Source organism: Euleptes europaea, chromosome 2 (assembly GCF_029931775.1).
Source record: "Euleptes europaea isolate rEulEur1 chromosome 2, rEulEur1.hap1, whole genome shotgun sequence".
Classification (NCBI taxonomy): Eukaryota; Metazoa; Chordata; class Lepidosauria; order Squamata; family Sphaerodactylidae; genus Euleptes; species Euleptes europaea.
This window is the reverse complement of record NC_079313.1, coordinates 78638900-78656752: the sequence shown is the minus strand read 5'-3', so window position 1 is coordinate 78656752 and position 17853 is coordinate 78638900. Positions and strand designations below refer to the sequence as shown.

Genomic DNA, 17853 nt, shown 5'->3' with positions numbered 1-17853 from the left:
TGCTGCTGTACCTTTTGGGACAGAATGTCAGGCGACGAGGAAAACACCCCTACTACCCCTGACGCACCGGACGGACCGGTGGTACCGGAGAAACCGGACCCCAAGGAGGAGGGTGCCAAGCCAAAGAAGCCTAGGGATCCCATCCCCGACCAAGGCCGGGACGGACGTCCCCGAGGACTTTTTAACAATTGGCTGGACTCCCCCAAGGGTTGGTCTCTCTCCCGAACCGCGGCGAAGGATCGCCGTTTGGCCTTCCCTAGCACGGGACTTGAGGGGGACCCGGCGCGCAAGGAGGCCCTGATGGAAGAGGAACGCAGGCAGTGGCTGGAGGATCGCCAAGCCATGCAGGAGCAGATGGAGTCCATGCGGCTTGTGATGGGTGAGATGGCAGCGGCCCTGGACGCGCTGAAAGTGCAACCGCCTGCCGGCAACCCCCCGGACGGAACACCGGCAGCCCCTCCCGCGCCTCCTAACCTCCCGTCCCGTCGGGACCTGAAAGTCACGTGTGACGGTTCAGGGGACCAGTTGACCTTTTTCATGGTCCAAGTGGACATTTTTATGCGAGAACAAGGCCGAACCTTCACTTCCGAGGAGTCCCGGGTGCAGTACGTGGCTTCCCTACTGCAAGGGGAGGCGGCCGCCTGGATGGTGTTGCAGTATGAACTCCGCTCGCCGGTGCTGCGAACCCTGGACGAGTTTATGGTGGCACTCCGAAACCGCTTTGAGGACCCGACTCTGGGTGAGCGGGCTAAAGCCTCCCTGATGCAACTGCGCCAAGGGACCAAGTCGGTGGCGCAATATGCAAGTGAGTTCCAGTCACTGGCCAGCCGAATCCTGGACTGGAGTGAGGCCACTTTAGTACAGTGTTTCAGGGAGGGCCTCAACCCGGACCTCCAACATTGGGCTTTTATGCAAGGGAACCCCCCGGATGTGGAAGGTTGGGTTCGCCACGCTGCCGACATCGAGAATCGCAAACAACTCCTGACCTTGTCCAAACAACGCGTTGGACGAGACCCGAGACCCCGGAGTGACCGGGGCCGAGACTTCCGACCGGGAGGGAGCGGGGGTCCCTCGGCCGCTGAACGCCGCAAGCGTTTTGAGACCGGTGTCTGCCTGACCTGCGGGGGAAAGGGACACTTTGCGTCGCAATGCCCCTCTCGTTCCGGTCGTCCCAACCCCCCTCGCCAAGCCCCGACTGAACCGCAGAAGGCGGCCGCTGAGGACCAGCCCCGCCGCAGGAGCGGACCACCGGGCCGGCGTTCCGGCGCACCCTCCGCTCTCCATGCGCGCCCCCAGGATGTGATCTCCACCTCTACAGGCCCAACGGGGTCCCGGATTACAAATACTACTTTTGATTCGGACGGATCCCCGAACGCCACCACTCCGTCCCCCTCTTCCAGCGAGGAGGAAGAGTGGGAACAGCCGGCAAAAAACGCCGTCGGTCTGCTGTAGAGGGGGCTCCGCAGCAGACCGCCCCTGTCGTTGTGCAAGGAGCTCCACCGATGGTAAGCGCCCAAGAGGACAATGTGTATGTGCGTGTTCACCTGTCCCTACCCAAAGGGGGTCCCAGTTTAGAATTCCCCGCCTTGGTTGACTCGGGGTGTGCCCGCACCATGATTAGTGAGGAAGCTGCCAAGAAACTGGGAGTCCGGCGCAAGCGGCTTCCGGGACCCCTCCGCTTTTCCCAGATGGACGGGAGCGATTTTAAACGGGGCCCAGTGACCCACCGCACTGCAGCCGTGATTATGTCTGTGGGAGAACATTGGGAACGCTTGTATTTTACCATCGCCCCTATTGTAACCCCAGTAGTGTTAGGGATGAACTGGCTACGGGGGCACAACCCCTCCATCGACTGGGTTAAACGGGTGCTCTCGTTTCCCGAAAGCCCCTGTGGGTTGCATGACAAGGAACGGGTACTCAGGACTCCGGCCGCCGCATTGGTAGGGTCCCCCACCCCAACCTCCGTTCCTCATCAACTGCCCACAGAATACTCGCAGTTTGCGGATGTCTTTGATGTTAGAGAATGTGACGAACTACCTCCCCACAGAGAGACGGACTGTGCCATCGAAATTGTGGGGGAAGGCAAGCTGTCTAAAGGGAAGGTCTATCCCATGAGCCCTAGTGAGAAGGCGGTGTTACGGGACTATCTGGATGCCAACTTGGCGAGGGGTTTCATACGCCCTTCCAAAGCTCCTTATTCGGCCCCAGCCTTCTTTGTGAAGAAAAAGACGGGAGATCTAAGACTGTGTATTGACTTTCGTAGGCTAAACGCGGTCACCCAGTCTAACGCTTACCCTCTTCCTCTTATTCCCGACCTTCTAGCACAATTGAAGGAGGGCCGAATCTTCACCAAACTGGACTTGGTGGAAGCATACCACCGCATTCGCATTAAAGAAGGAGACGAACCCAAAACGGCCTTTTCCAGCTGTTTTGGAATGTTTGAATACCTAGTCATGCCGTTCGGACTTTCGGGGGCTCCCAGTGTGTTTATGCAATTGATTAATGAGGTTTTACATGATTTGCTGTTTCGGGGGGTGGTGGTATTTCTCGATGACATCCTTATTTACTCTGAAACCATGGAAGAACATGTGCGCCTAGTGCGAGAAGTGCTCCAGCGGCTGCGGGAGCACAAACTGTATGCTAAGGTATCCAAATGTGAGTTCCACCAACCTTCCATTACATTTCTTGGGTACGTGATTTCCCACCAAGGGTTAGAAATGGACCCCGCAAAGGTCCAGGCGGTGCGAGATTGGGAACCCCCCACTACCCGCCGCCAACTTCAGCAGTTTTTGGGATTCGCTAACTTTTACCGAAACTTCATTCCCAACTTTGCCCAAGTTGCGCTTCCTCTCACTGCCCTGTTGCGTACCAAGGACAAGGGGGCTAGCGCCGCGCTTCCCTCAGCCCGTTTGCAATGGTCCCCCCAGTGCCAGCAGGCTTTTGAACGTTTAAAGCTACTTTTTTCATCCGAACCCGTTTTGGCTCACCCGGATTGCACCAAGCCTTTCGTGGTGCAGGTGGATGCCTCGGATGTGGCCATGGGCGGGGCCCTATTGTAGAGGGATGAAGGGGGGCGGTTGAGACCATGCGCCTACTTCTCCAAAAAGTTTTCCCAGTCCGAAATCAACTGGGCTATTTGGGAGAAGGAGGCGGCGGCGGTCAAACATGCCCTCACCATATGGAGACACTTCTTAGAAGGTGCCGAACTGCCGTTTGAAGTGTGTACCGATCACAAGAATCTCGAGGCTCTCAAGGGAGCTAGAAAGCTCAACGCCAAACAAATTCGGTGGGCCCAATTTTTCGCCAAATTCCGGTTCACTCTCAAACATGTCCCGGGCAAGGAAAATGCCCTAGCCGACGCTTTGTCACGACTCCCCCAGTATCGCAACGATTTCGATCGCCCTGTCGACTCCCTGTTCACTCCCGAGCAGCGTGGGGAGGTCCCCAGCTTAGCCGTCACTACCCGGTCCCAAGCCCATCGACCAGAGACCCCCCCTACGCTCAAAGGTATCCCGGAAGCCTTCCAACAGCGGCTCCGGGACGCTTCCTTACAGGAGGAGGAGCACCATCTCCTCCCTACTGGCCTTGAACGAACCAACACTTGGTGGATGCAAGGGGGAAAACTGTATGTCCCATCCTCCCTTCGTAAAGAGGTATTGGGACTTGTACATGGTGCCAGGTTGGCAGGTCATTTTGGTTTCATAAAAACACTTCACCTGGTACGGAGGCAGTTCTGGTGGCCCGGTATGAGAGCCGATGTGGAGCTGTATGTGCGCAGCTGCCCCACTTGCGCCACAGCCAAGAAACGGATGGGAAAACCCCCAGGGCTTCTCAAACCGCTGGAGAACCCCTCCCGCCCCTGGGAAGTCATAGCCATGGATTTTATCACCGACCTACCTCCTAGTCGGGGAAAAACGGTTCTCTGGGTAATCACGGACCTTTTTTCCAAACAGGTCCATTTCGTTCCATGTGCAGGTCTTCCTTCAGCCCAGGGTTTGGCTAAACTATTTGTTACACATGTCCTCAGGCTACACTCGGTCCCGAGGAAGGTCCTCTCCGACCGGGGGGTCCAGTTTGTTGCCAAATTCTGGCGAGCCTTCCTAAAGCTCATGGGGGTGGAGGAACAGGGTTTGTCTTCCGCCTATCACCCCCAGACAGATGGTCAAACGGAACGAGTAAACGCGGTGGTAGAATGTTATTTGCGTTGCTATGTAAATTTCCACCAGGATGACTGGGTCGACCTGCTGCCATTCGCCGAATATGCGTACAACAATGCGCCTCATTCCTCTACCGGCTTTAGTCCCTTCCAAGTAATATACGGGACGGAATTCGGTCCTTTCGGTTCCGCCCCCGTCACGCCAGAGCTCCAAACCACCCCTGATCTTCAGGAGTGGATTCAGGCAGTTAAATCTACCTGGCCATGGCTGCTCAAAAATCTTGAGAAGGCAAAAAGCAAGTACAAGGAACAGGCTGACAAACACCGGTCTCCGGGATGGGAGCTAAAGGTGGGGGAGCAAGTGTATCTGTCCACCAAAAACCTCCGCTTTCTTCGTCCCTGCAAAAAACTGAGCGACCGTTATGTGGGACCTTTCCCCATTACCAGAGTGATCAATGAGGTTACCGTGGAACTGAAACTCCCAAAGACCCTCAAGGGAGTCCATCCCGTATTTCATATTAGTCTCCTCAAACCTCATGTGGCAGCTCCCCAGTTCCACCCCCCTCCCGACCATGAGATTCCTACTGTGGTAGGAGGGGATACCCATCTGGAAATATCCAAGGTCTTAGATTCCAAATGGAAGAAGGGGAAACTGTTTTACTTTGTTCGTTGGAAAAACCTTGGGTCCGCTCACGACGAGTGGGTGGCCGCACCCCACATGGCGGCCCCTCGCTTGGTCCGAGATTTCCACCTCGCTTATCCCGATAAGCCTCGCCCTCTCGAGGACCCCGGAGGGGGGCCTTAAGGGGGGCAGAATGTGAGGGTCTCTGTTTATGTGTCTCTGCTTCCCATCACCTGCTATCAGTGAACTCGTAAAAGCAGTTCACACCTTCTGGTCTCAGGCGCCAGGCCTGATTGCCCCGAGTATCCCCCCCGCTGTTCTTCCTGTCAGTACTCCCTCAGGCCGATGCGGCCTTGGAAGTGTGATAGCTTCACCAGACTTCCTGGGACTCGTCTGATGTTTTGTATTATGCCAAGCTTGTAACTTCCCATAACAATAAGTGTGAACCCCAGTGCCCCAGTGCCCTGGAGTCAATATATTCTGTAAACCCGATTAGCCCCTCACTTGCAACTTGCTACCTGTGCCTGTCTCATCTCCTGATGTCTTCAATAAATCCTTTGTTTCTTTATCAACGTCTGAACATTTGATTTGGAGAAGTAAACTCAGAGAGAGGGGATCTCTCACATTAGGGTTCCATTCTACAAGCCCATTTGCTATCACTTTCCATCTTTTCTTTGGAGGAGAAAAGCTTTTCTTTGGAGGTGAGCAGCTTATTACACTAAATACCTGTCTCCATTGCCCTTGGCCAAGCAAGGCGTATTTCCCCCTTTCCACAATTCAGCACCATCAAAATAGGACTCATGATGTGCATGCCCATGTTGTTGTTCAGGACAAAGGTGTTTGCTCTCTTCCACAATCCAATGATCTCCCCAGGGTCACTGCATATATATTTTGACAATCTATAGCACAACAACTGCACTTCAGCAACTGCCGCTGCAGTTCAGCTGCAACATCTATGGAGGCAGTGCACAGGTGTTTGGAACCAACACAATACACACAGATGTGCACTGTATATTTTCCATGTATCCACTTCTGGGCATATTTTCCAAGTTCATTCCAGAAAGCTCGCAGAAATTAAAATCCATATAAACATATGAATCTTATTCCACCTAATTCAGTATTATCCAGCTCTCCAGGGTCTCGAACACAGAAAGGTTTGCCCAACATCAACTTCCCAAAGATACCAGGCATTCAACATGGGACCTTCTGTGTGTGTTCTATGTGTGTCCAACCACTGAGCCACGGTCCCTCTCCCTTCCCCGAGCACTGCCCTGCATTATGTTATCCTAAAGCACAGCTTTGTACCTCGCAAGACCTTCTTTCTCCCTATGCCTTCCTCCGTTTCCGAGGTGCAGTCACAAGAGAAATCACATACTCCCTAGATCCAAAAAGGGTAGCGGTAAGGTTGAATTTTTTTTCAAATTCTTGGTCACACGGGATTTTTCCAGGCTTAGGGCATGAGGTAAAAAGATGGGCGCTGGCCAAAGGCCATTGCCTCCAAGCAGGGGAAATCAGTGAAAGGGTGCCAAGGGAGGACATGCTTCAGGGTTCATGGCTAAATCAAACAAACTAGAAACTCAGGTTTACCTTTTGCTTCCAAGAATTTGCCCGGAAAGAAAATGCCTGCTGTGAACTGAAAACATGCCTTTCACCACAGGAACAGTGAAGAGGCCTGCTATTCTTACTGAATCATGTGTTTAGTTGGGGGTGGGTGAACCTCCAGGAAGGAAGTTGCAAAAGACTGAATGATTGTAATGCAGAGAGATGAATTCTGAACCTATTCCCTCTTACATATATGTGTATTTCACATCACCAGAATAAAATGAGTCAGCATTGTGTGATGCAGTCCAGATCACGCAAAGTGACGGTATCACTTTGCTCTGCTCTGGTTAGACCTCACCTAGAGTATTGTGTTCAGTTTTGGACACAATTTAAGAAGGATGTACACAAGTTGGAATGTTTCCAGAGGAGGGCAACAAAGATGGTGAAGAGTCTGGAGACCAAGTCCTATGAGGAAAGGTTGAAAGAGCTGGGTATGTTTAGTCTGGAGAGGAGACAACTGAAAGGTGATATGATAACCATCTTCAAGTATTTGAAGATCTGTCATATAGAGGAGGTGCTGAGTTGTTTTCTGTTGCCCTAAAAGGTCGGACCAGAACCAGCGGGATGAAATTAAAAGAGTTTCCAGCTAAACATTAGCAAGAACTTTCTAACAGAGTAGTTTCTCAGTGGAACAGGCTGTCTTGGGAGGTGGTGGGCTCTTCTTCACTGGAGGTTTTTAAGCAGAGGCTAGATGGCCATCTGTCAGCAATGCTGATTCTGTGAATCAAATCATGAGAGGGAGGCAAATCATGAGAGGAAGGGCAGGAAGGTTTTAATCAGTGTTTGGCTCTCGTGGCCCTTTCTTGCATGCCCAGGGTAGTGCATATCGCCAGAAAGCAATTTTCCTCCAGGCCAGATTGACCAAGGATCCTGGAGTTTGTTTGTTTGTTTGTTTTTGCCATTTTCTGGGTGAGGAGCAGGCATCATTGGGGATGTGGGGAGGGGGAGGTAGTTGTGAATTTCCTGCATTGTACAGGGGATAGGACTAGATGGCGCTGGTGGTTCCTTCCAATTCTATGATTCTACATAATAGCAGTGAGTTTTTGTATTATAACAACAATAATACACTGAATAAAAGCACTTCTAATTTTGTAATGGCACTGGAGCTGAAGTAGCAGCATCCTGTCTCTTTCACAATTTCAAGGGTGCAGAATCCAGGGTACCAATTGAAATAACTCAATAAACCTATGAAATCACTTGTCTGTGTGTACAGGAACTCCAGCAACCACAGCTATTGAGATGAACTGAGATTCTTCATGTTGTTACTCAACACAACAAAGCGTATCCCATTTCTGATGTCGCTGGAACAAAACAGCTAGAAACTGTTTGAAGATCAAAACCCAAACGCATAAACGCAAACAAAGTCCCAGTCTATGAATGACTCTTCCTGAGCAACTGTGATAATTGAATTGGAAGATGCTCAACCCCCAACTAACACAGCAACACGTGAGTCGATGGAAACAAGCAACCACAAACCTATCAACAAGACTGACTGCTATGGAAAGCTTTCTATGCACATTCCTTCTGTGAAGGGCATGAAAGGCCCTGCCTTTGCTATATTTCGCTTCAGTGATACATTATCACCACAGCAAGGTCTACAAAATATACTATAAGGACTAGGGTTGCCAGCTTCAGGTTGAGAATACTGGGAGATTTTGCCTGAGAAGGACAGGGTGTGGGGAGGGGAGGGACTTCAATGGGGTATAATGCCATAGAGTTCACCTTCCAAAGCAGCCGTTTTCTCCAGGTGAACTGATTTCTGTTGCCTGGAGATCAGTTGTAATAGTGGGAGATCTCCAGCTACCACCTGGAGGTTGGCAACCCTAATAAGGACTCCGCTCTTGAGTATTGGTCAAGGAGACAAGTTAGAAATCGTTGCCCTATAATGTGATGATGGCCACAAGTTTGGGCAGCTGTAGAGGTTAGACAGTTTTTAGCAATGACAGCTTAAAATGGAGCCTCCGTATTCAGAATACTTCTGATTACCAGAGGGGCAAGCAAGCAAGAGGGGATGGATAAGATCATCATACAGCTGTTTTTAGCCCATAAGCAAACTGTACTCTTTAATTAACCTAGGGTTGCCAACTTCCAGGTACTGCTGAAACTAAAGACCCCGCAAAAGCGGAACGGTATCAGCAATAATGTACATGGAGTCTTTTGCCACGAAGAGTCTACAACCGGGCCAGCCGGTGTGACTACTAGCTGGAGATCTCCTGCTATTACAGCTGATCTCCAGACGATATAGATCTGTTCACCTGGAGAAAATGGCCGCTTTGGCAATTGGACTCTATGGAACTCTAAGTCCTTCCCCTCCCCAAACCCTGCCCTCCTCAGGCTCTGCCCCAAAAACCTCCCACCGGTGGTGAAGAGGGACCTGGCAATCCTAAATTAACCTCCCTCCTTACTGAAAACATACCTAAATACACCTTTTAAAAAAGAAAAGAAAAACACAAAGGGTTGTTTTGAAAAGATTACTTCATTATTAGAGCATCTTAGAAAGACTAAAAAACGTGTAGTCAAATACAGAGATAATATAAGACATGTGTAAATACACATATAGTCCACCAAGGCTTTTAATACTTGAATTATGAATTAAGCATAACTGATAGTTGATTTTTATCAGCTTTTTGTCATAAACCAATATACAAGCTTTGAAGAAATACAAAATTCTTCTCAGGCAAATGAAGAGTTTTGTATAAGTTTAAAACCTGCCTGCTACATCAACAGAAAGAGATCCAATAAAGGTTATCAACGTGTATGTACTTTTAAGTCTTTGGGTCCCATCTGGCAGGAAACATCTATGCCAAAATTAAAAAAGGATCTGTATTACTTAAAATATCGTCCAGTATTAACTCAGACTATTATAACCCTTGAACAGATTGAAGTTATTTAATATGCCATTTTTTTTTGCACTTTACACTAAAGGATGGTTGATTCACATCTATGTTCTTTTGTATCTGGAAACAGTGAAATAGAGAAGCACTTTCTGCTCCAGGGACTCCCAGGAGGACAGGTATGGGGGGGGGGGGGAAAGCCTGTTTGGTCTAGCAGGGGTTGCACAAAACTTTGTAATTTAAAGCTCAAACAGAGAAATCAGTCTTTGCCTCATTAAGAGGGAGGAAGAGATAAGACATCAACATGCACCACTGTTCTTGAGCAGTCTCTGTATTGGCCCAAATCAGAGTAACTGTTTGGGGAAGGGGAATATAAACGTTTCCATCAACTGAGAAAACATGTCAAGGGGAGGGGGTTAGCTGCATTTTTGACCCTGAATGTGAAACACCAGAGAACCCAGACACATGGCAAATGCAAATTGAACTATCACGTCCAGAAAGACTGATAAATATTCAACTCTGCAAGCCCCAAGTATTAAGTCCAAAACCACCATTACTTTGGTCAGTCTGACTGGCTCTTTTAGCTGATTTTAATGACATGAACTGAAGTATTCTGCAAGGGTCTACAGGGAAATGGCTTATACATACAGTACAAATTGTACTCACCCAAACAAACAATTGCAAATGACATACATCACAAGTTTAACAAACTGGGAGCTTGTTTGAAGGGCTACTGCAATAACTAATGACTCCCCTGAAGAAGCTTCTTGGATGAAACGCGTAGGCAATTTCTGTTCTGAGTAATAAAAATTATAACATATTTTACACCATTGGCCTTGTGTGTGTGTGTAAAGTGCCTTCAAGTAGCAGCCGACTTATGGCGACCCCTTTTGGGGTTTTCATGGCAAGAGACTAACAGAGGTGGTTTGCCAGTGCCTTCCTCTGCACAGCAACCCTGGTATTCCTTGGTGGTCTCCCATCCAAATACTAACCTTGGCTTTATTTTTATCTCCTGTTACTGGTGCAGCCCTCTTATTTCTCTCCTGAGAGGAAGGCCACCTTCATGAGCATCTGGACAAACCTTATTCCTGCTTTTACAGGAACTTGTCACAATGCACATTATAACACATGGATCATATGCCTTCATAATTTAGAGTTTGTTCTTAGTCTTTAGCTTAATTTCACTACATTCATATATCCATAAGGAAATAGAGCTGGGGCCCTGTGGAGTGCAACTCAGTACAAAATGAAGAAATCTTGACAACCCCACACCTGATGCCATATATACACTCCAACCATTCCTACCGCTGTCCAAATTTCCAACTGTATCTCATTTATCCTGTGCTTTTTATTGCATGGCCAACATGAGTTCAGAGTTTTTTCTGCAACCACGTATGCTGCAAACTTGCAGCTCCAAAGCTGTAATACAACATTTGCAAATACAAAACATATATACCAGCATCACAGCAGAAGTCTAGTGGAGAAAAAACCGCCAACACATAACAGTAAGAAGTATTATACCAGAACCAGCTTCTGATATCAAAAAAAGTTCATGTGTGCAAATTCTTCTAACCCCTTTTGAATATTAGATTCTTCATTTATAAACTGCAATCCAGGATCCTAGAGATTTCAATCCACTTCTTGGGATACATGCTCCTTGCATTGAACAGGAGAGGTAGCTAATGTAGTTGAGCCCTGTGAGCCTGAATTAGGCTGCGGAAGTCAGGGATAAGGCCAGATACAGGCAGTAGAGGTCTAATTCCCAGGTATGAGATGACATCCTATCTGGCTACCACATCCACAGGTGGCAGTTCTTGCCTAACATTACAGGGGGGCAAGGAGGTGGGGGGGGGGTGGAGAAGTCCATGCCAGACACATACATCCTCAGGCGACTTTCTCAGGCCCCGCTGATGGTTCAGCCTCAATTCTTTGGGGCTGCTCATGCAGAAAATCCCCTTCAGCCCCCCTTCCCCCCCTTATTATTCCAGGCAGAGGCGCTTCCGCAGTCCAGTAAAGACTCAACACCCACGGCGGGGGTGGCTTGGCCAAGGGCCAGCTTGCAGGAGCCAGGGACTGCTTCTTCAGCCTCCACATCCAGGAGGAATCCTGCCCCCTAACTCTCATACCCCACAGCCAAGCAGAACGAGAACCCCCTGTGCAGCCTGCAGAGTATGCACCACTGACACCCCTGTCCCCTCGCCCTCACTCCCAAAAACTCCCCCAACAGATGCTGCAAGCCCCCAAGCAGCCAGGAAACTGCCCAGGAGTCAGGAGCTTCTGGCAGGGGCTGCTGTGCAAACAAAGGCAGTGGCAAATCCAAGGACAAAACATAATGTCCTTAAAACGAGCAAGTGAGAGTGTCTGGCACTGAGTTGTGTTGGGGTGTGGGGAAGTGCCCCCCTGGAGAAAAACACACACACAGAGATGTCAGGCACTGTCAGGGCAGGAAAGGGAATTTGTGAATGGATTTCAGCACTGCTGAAAAAGGCGGCTGCCCTAAGAGCCCAGTAATCTTTCCCTCTCTGCTGAGCACCCTCTTTCCAACGCACAGCTCTGCCTAATGGCTCCCTAGAGAATCAAGACCCCCATTGTTATAGAGGGTTTTGCTACACAACATTTGCAGTCAAGTGCCACCCAGTAATTGGTGGTTCCCCCATACCGTCTGAGCCCTGTTCTTCCTGTGGGAAATCTGTAGGGATGCTGTAACTGGCTGTAGTCCAAGTCTTGTCCCTCTGGAAGTAGTGGGTCAAAGCTGTTTTTCTCAGGTTAGGCACTCCTCCATATCCTAATGTTGGCAAGAGGTACTGAAATGATCCCATTTGCAAAGGCCTCCAAGACAGAACTGGGGAGGAGGGCGGGGGGACGAGGACCTAGAATCTCTCAATATGCTGCAAATGCTTAAGATTGGTAACATTTTTCCTGAAAATGTATGTTAGAATGTTTTCCTCCTACTTTTCCTCCAAAGAGCTCAGGTCAGTGATTACTGCTTGCCCCTCCTCCATTTTATCCTCAAAACAGCCCTGTGAGGTAGGTTAGATTGAGAGAAAGTGAGTCCAATCACACCCAGCTTCATGGCAGAGTGAGAATTGGAACCTGGACCTCCTACATTCCAATCCAACAATCTAACAACTACACCACACTGCCTGTCAGCTAGGCACCTGAAAAACAAAATTCCATCCCTGCTCCAAGCCTTTTATATCTTAATGTAAATCTAGATATAGGAAGATTCGTTGGGGGTGATCACTAAACTCTGGGAAGAACGGAAACAAAATGTTCCAAAACTGGGCCCAGAGGCAAAGTTAACACCCAACACAGCTGTTTCTTACCATTCCTGCCTTCAAATTTCCTCCAAGTCCTTCAATTTAGTGTGAATTATTCTAGCACGCTATGCCCACAAAGTGTGCAAACACAGCTATACTCTGGATATACACACTCCTGATATCTGCTCTGTGACTGCACTGAAAATGAGCCTCCCTCATGTTTTGCTTCCTTGAAAGATATGTTGGAAGAATTCGCCTCAGCTCACCTGCACCTGGCTTGTCCAGTTCTTCTCCCTATTTGATAATCCCTTTTTCTCAGCCAGTGCTCAGTTTATGCAAGACGGTTTGACATTAGAACATGGACTTCACTCTGGGGGACCAGGATGTCTATTTGACCCTTCGGCAAATGTGGGGGCAGGGAAATAGTGGACAGAATGGCTGTCATTTTGCTGTCGCTCTTTGTTGTTTCAAAACCCCTAAAACTGTCCACAGGTTCAATGAGGCTGGGGCCCCACAATATATACAATTCAACAATGTTTTGGCAGGCTTTGGCCCTAAGTGATATTTTTTAGTGCTCTGCCTTCTCCCTCCCTGTCTTGAAGGAGTGGATCCTTCCTTCATCACCCTGACATACTTTTTTAAAAACAAGAAGAAGGAAAAACCCTCTAACTCCAATAGCACAAAAGCTCTGCCCCCACGAATAGCCCAATGGCTAGCTGACTTGGGCAGAGGCCGGCTAGAAAAACATTGCTGGGACACAGACACCTGCAAACCTATTGATCAGTTCTGTCGTATATATATTTTTTCTCATCAAGGTTTTCATTTTCTAAGAAGACAAATCAAACAGAGATGCAGAAACAATTAGTGAGCAAATACAGTGGACAGGTCTCAACCTCTGAAATTGCCCCATCTAGCAAAATGGGGCAGGAAGAACAGGGGTCTGAGCCACATGACACAAGCCCTAGACACCCTTTTCTGTATCGTTTGTTCTCCCCTCACTGAAAGAGACAGCAACATCATCACCCAAAGGAGGCCACAGCTGCGCAAAGGAGGAGTAGTCAGGTTAGGGTTGCTATCACCAGGTTAAAAGGAGAATGACAGGGAAGAGCTTGCTCCTAGTTTTGTGCCCAGCTTGCTTTATGTCTCCCAAGTACTCTGAAACAGTTGTAGTTTTCCATTTCATCAGACTGGCACATGCCATGTCACTTCGGGTAAAGGTAAATAGCCCAAGCCTTGGCACCTCAGGGCACTGGAGGGGCCCGGCCATTGTAAATATCAATACATACAGCAGTACTCCCCATCAGCAATTTTTGAGGGCAAGTTGAAAACAAAGAGTTCACTTTTATTCTACATAGAGTATAGGATTTTATTTGCCATACAATCCAGCCTATCACTACAAGTTCTGGATCTCGCTACTTGTGCTAACAGTCAGGCCTCCCATTCTCTATGGCCTTTATGATCTCTAAGATAATTTCCTTGCTCCATACAACTGCCCATTCAAAACCAGTAAAGGAATAAAGTTGTACAGATCATATAATCAGTCTCAATTGAGGGTTCCTGGTATAAGTTTCAAAACACGTGTTCAAAGATGGGGAACAGGGCATTGCTAAGAAGCTAAAGTTACTCAAGAAAAACTCATCCCCAGATAGGGTTGCCAGGTGGTGGCTGGAGATCTCCCGCTATTACAACTGATCTCCAGGCGATAGAAACCAGTTCCCCTGGGGAAAATGGCTGCTTTGGCAATTGGACTCTATGGCATTGAAGTCCCTCCCCTCTCCAAACCCCTCCCTCCTCAGCTCCACCCACAAAATCTCCAGGTATTTCCCAACCTAGAGCTGGCAACCCTATCCCCAGATTATCCACTAGCACAACACTCCAGCGTGGTGTAGTGGTAAACAGCGGTGACTTGGAGCGATGGAGTCTGATCTGGAGAACCAGGTTGGATTCCCCACTCCTCCACATGTGCGGCGGACGCTAATCTGGTGAACTGGATTTGTTTCCCTGCTCCTCCACATGAAGCCAGCTGGGTGACCTTGGGCTAGTCACAGCTCTCTTAGAGCTCTCTCAGCTCCACCTACCTCACAGGGTGTCTGTTGGGGGAAGGGGAAGGTGATTGTAAGCCTGTTTGATTCTTCCTTAAGTGGGAGAGAAAGTCGGCATATAAAAACCAACTCTTCTTCTTCCATTGTCATCTTGCTCTGTGTTACCCAGATTTGCATGGAAGTCCCAGAGTTCTTTTCCCTGAGTGTTCTGCTTTACACAACATGAAAATATCAGGACAGAGATGTCCCAAAAGAGCCCAGCATAAATTCTTTTTTGGTGGATAATCCTAGCCATGAAACCACAACATTCATTTGAAGAAAGGGAACTAGCAAAGAAGGTGAAGTAGGCATCAACAGCAGAACATAGGGAGTGGGGGCGGGGGAGGAACAGATTCTGATGTACTTTAATCGTCCCCTTGTGTGTCTCTTCCAGAAATCTTTGTGGCGGTCAGACCAGGATATCCTGTGCCAGGTTGTGTTTGTTTATTAGGAAGGGATTGTAGCAAGCAGAGTAATAGGAAATCTAGTATGAAACCTGCCCCACAGTAATCATTGAGCTTCCCAAAAGAAGGATCACAGGGAACTGATCCATTCTTTCCCAGACACACAAAGGGAAGCTACTGGCCCTGAGATGCTATTCCTGCCTTGGGTTAGGTGATTAATGGGTGATGGGTTTATGCTGCTATTTCAATGATGCCCAGGCAGCTCAACGAGGGGATTAGCTCCCTCTCTGCGGCCAGAAAGTTCCACTGGCTGTCCCAGTGACCTAAAAACCATGTAGACTGTGAGGACCAGACCTGGACTCCAACAGTAGGTGAAATAGGCAATGACTGAGGGTTATTTCTGATTTACTGCCCTCTTTTCCTGCCCTAGCAGCATCTACAAACATCCTCCTTCCCCCCAAATAACACCTGGCTCCCAGAGCTGGTTAAATATTGACTCTAGAACAGATTTATCCCTCCAAGACTATGCTGGACCTTCCCTTCCACACATCCCCTTTCACTGCCCTGCGGCCCAAGGACACCTCCAAAGGGCTCCAGAGGTACAACGGGGAGCTAGAGAGCTGGAAGGCAGCAAAAAATGATATCAAGGGCAGAAGAAGGCAAGAGTCCACAAGATAGTCTACATTATTCATCCAAGAGGCAGTGGAAGCTGCGCAACAGGAGTAGCACTCCTTGAGTTTGTGAATGTGCAAACATGAGCACATATTAGGGTTGCCAACCTCCAGGTACTAGCTGGAGATCTCCTGCAATTCAACTGATCTCCAGCCGATAGAGATCAATTCACCTGGAGAAAATGGCCCCTTGGGCAATTGGACTCTATGGCATTGAAGTCCCTCCCCAAACCCTGCCCTCCTCAGGCACCACCGCAAAAATCTCCAGGTATTTCTGAACCCGGAGCTGGCAACCCTAGCACACAATTGTAGGAGGCCTGCTTGGATGCTCTCTAAAGCAGCATGTAAAGTTGAAAGCAGCCAGTTGCCAGGCAAGCATATGAAACAGAATTCTTTTACACCCACCCTTTGCTTTCCAGATCAAGCCAATCTGGCCTGCAGCACCACTGAGACCAGTAAGTGCGCTGGTGCACCTTTGTGCATCACCCCCATTCATCTGGATGGAGAATGGCTAATCTGTTTCTAAAGCACGCCTGCACTCAGCTGGATTGGCATGAAATACAATGTAGCATCAGTGAAGGCAGCATCCTGTTTCTGCAACCCCTGGATTCAAAAGGGTGTCTGGGGAAATGCTCTGGATATGCATATGTAAAAGAAGGAACTGTGTTATGCTGTATGCGAGGAAGAAACCATGCACTCTCATCCATGTGAAAAAAGTAAGCAAGGATGCGAGTGGTCCGGTGTTTGTACACATGAAGCTGCTCGAGACAGTGTGAAGGGAAAGCATCAAGCAGCGCACAACAAAGCGTGCCAGGGAATGTGCCTGTGAGATGCTATAGGAGAGAGGAGTGTCCTTTAGTCATGGAGTGCAGAGGGATTCTGTGTATGTCTGCAATCTATACATGCTGCCACTATCCAAGCTTCCCCTCCCCCCATGTGTCCCAGGCTTGAAGCTGGCACGGTGCCCCCTTGGCTGGGGTGCAGGCTATTTCAGGCGCCTCCTGGGAGCCTCGTTCTCAGTGGATGGAGAAATCACAAACGCAAAGTGAGCAGTGTGGTCGAAGCAGGCTTCTTTCTACCTGATGGACTCTGCGCGTTTCCCCAGCAAGGTTCGGTGACCTTGCGACACTTTTGCCCGGGGAAGGGTGTAAAATCACCTGTACTTCTGAGAAGGAGTCTGATGGGAAAGGCACACCTTTCCTCTCTGTGCCCGGAGCATTTGCAAGACAGGAAAGCGCAATGGGCCAACAAAGAAAGGCCTCGTGGTATACAGTCCAAGGCAAATGCAAAAAAACTCATAACCTCCCCCCTCCGCCGTCACCAGTTGCCTGGGTCCACGGCATGCTCCAGTTTTCAGGCCCACCTCCTGCCTGTTCATGTGACTGTATCAATCTGATCTCAGCAGCCCTTCAAGGTAGCAGTAATCTACTAATGTGCCCGCAATTCACTCCCACTGCACTCAAGCCCTGCGTTCAGAATAAACTTCCTTTGTTCTTCATCTCCACTCCGTCATCATTTGACTCCGGTTATTAAATGCCAATTAGTGGTACCAAGACATACCCCCTACTTCTGCGGCAGGCCTGACAGGGCAGGCACAAGCAGCTGGGAAAGGCGACTGACAGCGGAACCTACATGCAATACAGGCTGCATCCAAGCATAAGGCCAATACTCACTCCTGAGGAACAGAGGAGACAGATGGAGGGGCAGGTAGGTATGACAGAACCAGAAAATTCTCCTGGTTCAGCCCAGCACAAAGAAAGTAGGACTTTTTCGCAGCTAGAAGATCCAGGAACTGCTCTGTTTCTGCCCCAGACCATCCAGCCCCGTGGCTTCCCCCATGCCCAAGAGGCCTATTCCAACTCAGACGGGACATTACAGGTTCCATAGGGGGTCCCCATAGACTTACCAGCAACCCCTCGCTGTATTTTTCTGCCATGGTTGGGAGCTGTGATGTGGGCATCCACCTGCCCACTATCCCGTCTTGCTGGCTATGCTTCCCAGGCTACACAGAGACCTCAGACGGCAGCAGTTAGACCAAGGAAACAGCAAGCTGCAGAAAAGAAAAAGGGCAGAGGTCAGAGAATGGGGAGGGGGACAAACAGGAGGTTTGCTTCTTGTACCCTAAATCTTCAATGGGAAGAAGTCCCACCAACTGGTTCTCCACTAACACTGGAGCTCCTGCAAACTTCTTCTTTTTTTTTTTTTTACTGCAGCAATGAGACT

At 49.0% G+C, this 17853-nt stretch overlaps 1 protein-coding gene across 1 annotated transcript in view; it reads right to left on the bottom strand.

Annotated features, from left to right (window-relative positions):
• SLC6A9 (solute carrier family 6 member 9) overlaps positions 1-17642 on the bottom strand; it is a 51369-nt gene extending 33727 nt beyond the window's left edge. The window contains exon 1 of the mRNA XM_056844032.1: positions 17537-17642. The gene's annotated coding sequence lies outside the window, so the exon portion shown is untranslated. The remainder of the gene's footprint in view (positions 1-17536) is intronic.
• Positions 17643-17853: the final 211 nt, after the last annotated feature.